Source organism: Nelumbo nucifera, chromosome 3, assembly GCF_055504915.1.
Source record: "Nelumbo nucifera cultivar China Antique chromosome 3, China Antique-T2T, whole genome shotgun sequence".
Lineage (NCBI taxonomy): Eukaryota > Viridiplantae > Streptophyta > Magnoliopsida > Proteales > Nelumbonaceae > Nelumbo > Nelumbo nucifera.
Genome location: NC_142651.1, coordinates 76,962,025 through 76,965,148, shown reverse-complemented (window position 1 = coordinate 76,965,148; position 3,124 = coordinate 76,962,025). Strand labels below are relative to the sequence as shown.

Genomic DNA, 3,124 nt, shown 5'->3' with positions numbered 1-3,124 from the left:
GGCTTCCCATGCGGCCCATGCTTCAGCCTGGTTGATAGAGCATGTATCAAGTTTATAAGCTTTGACCGCAAGTACCTTACCAAGATGGTTTCGGACTATACAAACCACTGAATATTTTCCATCCCTATTGCGAGAGGCATCAAAATTTATTTTAATATAACAATATTTTCAAGCATTCCAACTAATTTATTTTAGTTTTCTTTTATGTTTTATGAGCTGGCCGTCCTTTGGGGAGCATCATTTTTATTATACCATTCATTTGACTAGAATTAGTAAGAGTTTTGGGGAGTGGAGAGAGAACAACGAACCCTCTTCTGCTTCTCCTTTTCTTCTCCCACCATCTCCTTCTACTTCTAGTTCAGCACTTTTCTCTATTCTTTCTCTCTCTTTCCATATTGAATCCTTAATTTTGCAAGGCTGTTTTCTCTTCCTTTTGTTTGATTCCATTTGATCAATGGAGCAGTCTAGAATCGATATCAAGGAGAACAGACCCCGAGATTGGTCTAATAGGATCTATAGACACTTCACTCAATATAGTGACTACCATCCAGTTAGATGGAACCAATTATCTTGCTTGATCATAGTTTGTGTGTATTCATCTTTGCAATAGAGCGAAGTTAAGCCATCTTATAAGCAGTAAAAAGAAGCCAGCAAAGACTGATCTATAAAGATGGATGTAGAAAAATTATATTATTATTGGTTGGTTGGTAAATGCCATACAAATTCATAGTAGTCTACATTATTTGTGGATGGATTCAGTCAAAGAAATATGGGATAGTGTTACAAAAACATACTTGTAGTTGTATGCTATTCTATGATTTAGCAGAAAATTGATATGATGGAGACAATTGTGTGAAAAGGACAAAAGATACTAAAACTTCTCAGAAACTCGTAGAAAGGAATAGGGTCTTTGAATTTCTTGGTGAACACAACCCCGCCTCTCCACATATTTTATACTGCATCACCATAACAGATTTTAACTTTCATTTACTCTCCATATTTATGGCATTTGTATTCTGACAATATAATGGCATTAATGAAGCGGTGTCCTTTGCTGCTGAATGGATGGGAGATCTGCCTGAATTTTGGAAGTTGTCAAAGTTGTTCTCAAAGCATTATGGCAAGTAATTTTTAAAAATTTCCAGGAATCAATTGCCTGAGAATCATGTGAATGGATAGGTATGAAATTTATTTTCTTCTTCTTTTTGTTTGTATTGCAATTATTTTCCCCATTTTCTGTTGGATTCTTGTGTATTCTCCTTCAAATACAGATGACTGAGAAGCTCTGTGTCAAGAACGTCGTCCCAATTGACCAAATATCCAGATTGATGAAATAGCTTTGGAATTCAACCATGAGGCTAAGTAGCAACATCAGCAGGTGGATTTATATGACTATAAAAGTCTTAATTTAAGCCTTAATTTAAATTTCTCCACTATTTCTTCTGATCCAGATTAACAAATGAGTGTCAATAAGCAAGTAATTAATTCCACTTCACAAGCCACACAGATCCCTTGATAGAATGATGGATGCATGGTGTGGTGACGAGTTGTCCAGCTTAATTTCACACTTGTGTCTGTCTTTATGTTTCAGCAGATGGGATAGGAGGGTCTATCACCCAGAGCAAGTTCTGTCGCCCAAACTCAATTGGAGTAGCCTTTTGGTGCAACGCTAACCTATAATACCAGGGATTCAACCATACTAGCTCTTACTGTTTGCAGATTTCTAATGGGGAAATTACTAATACCTCTCTTGTCGTTTTAGTTAAATGCTAAGAGATGCTCCCCTTCAGTTTGCCTATTACTCAGTCATCTCTTGTGGTTTGAGCCGGGCTAGGTTACTCCATAGCCACTCCTCCATTAACTTGCTGTCCATGTTAGGTTGTGTTTGGTACCATTGTCATTTCAGGTTTAAACTTTTAGAGAGGCAGTATTTTCGTATGAAACTCGTTTTATTGGTATTTATACTGTCCCGGCATTGTACATGTATTTTGATCAGTATTGTATTTAGTATTGGCATTGCAACCTAAAATGTTTAAACGAAATGTGTAAATACACATGACACCACTCTACCTTATTAAGTTTTATACATTGGTCAATTTTAAAAATAAATGCTTTTCCATGATTGGCTCTTTATTACACATAGATTGACATCTAGATGCAGATCTAATGGTTCTAAAAGCATAGAACCAAAAGAAAAAATAAAAGAGGCTTGGAGGTAGGATTTATGACTATTAAATGGTGCATATCCATATTTTTTTTAGTTATGTGATGCACCAGAATGTATCTCTAAACTGCCACATAGGAGTCTAACTAAGAACCAGGTCATTGGAATGTTTCTTCAAACAGGCAGATGATGAAGGAAACAAAAATTTGACGTTCCCACAACATCCCTTGGTTTATATTTCTAATAGAAAGTAGAAACATTTTATGACTGTTTTATCTCAAAACAATAAGGGTGGATTCAAGTCAATCCAAGTCGAATATTTAGCTATTCAAACTCAGCTTGGTTAGAAAAGCATAAGGTTCAAGTTCGATTCAAGCTAAAAATATGAGCTCAAATTCAACTCAACTCAAAAATTCATATCTCAATTTAAATCGAGCTTTTCATGAATCGAGTTCAAATAGTTAATGAAAAACTCAATCCATTCCACCCATATAAAGTAATCTCAACCAAATAGATAGTTGATATTTAACTTATGAAAAACTCAATCCTTTCCACCCATATAAAGTAGTCTCTACCAAATAAATAGTTGATTTTTAAACGCAAAACACTTCTGGCGTTGATAAGATAGCATTTCAAACAAAAAGGATCATGGTATGAAACATCACCTTTGTTTTATGAAAAATACAATAATTGAAGGAAAAATCCAACTAGGGTGCAGAAATGAATATTTATGATATGTTAAAATTCAATTTCAAACAATCATATCAAAGCCGTCACATAGTCTTTATATCTTTTTGTTCACATTTCACAAGCTTTACTTATTAATCACGTTAAAGACTTTAACAACGTTAATACTGGATCATGTTTTTACTTTATGGTTCACCATAGAATAGTTCAAAATGAATTTTTAAATCAATAAATTAGATTTAATGTTTTATTAATGAGGGTTATTTTCGTAAT

At 34.3% G+C, this 3,124-nt stretch overlaps 1 long non-coding RNA gene across 2 annotated transcripts; it reads left to right on the top strand.

Annotated features, from left to right (window-relative positions):
- The first annotated feature begins 353 nt into the window (after positions 1-353).
- LOC148801382 (uncharacterized) lies at positions 354-2,054 on the top strand. Of its 2 annotated transcripts, none has more exons than XR_016084744.1 (3): positions 354-1,179; positions 1,272-1,378; positions 1,592-2,054. It is a non-coding gene; the product is annotated as an uncharacterized LOC148801382 (long non-coding RNA). The 2 variants fall into 2 exon arrangements; XR_016084745.1 differs by having other exon boundaries at positions 355-1,179; positions 1,595-2,054.
- Positions 2,055-3,124: the final 1,070 nt, after the last annotated feature.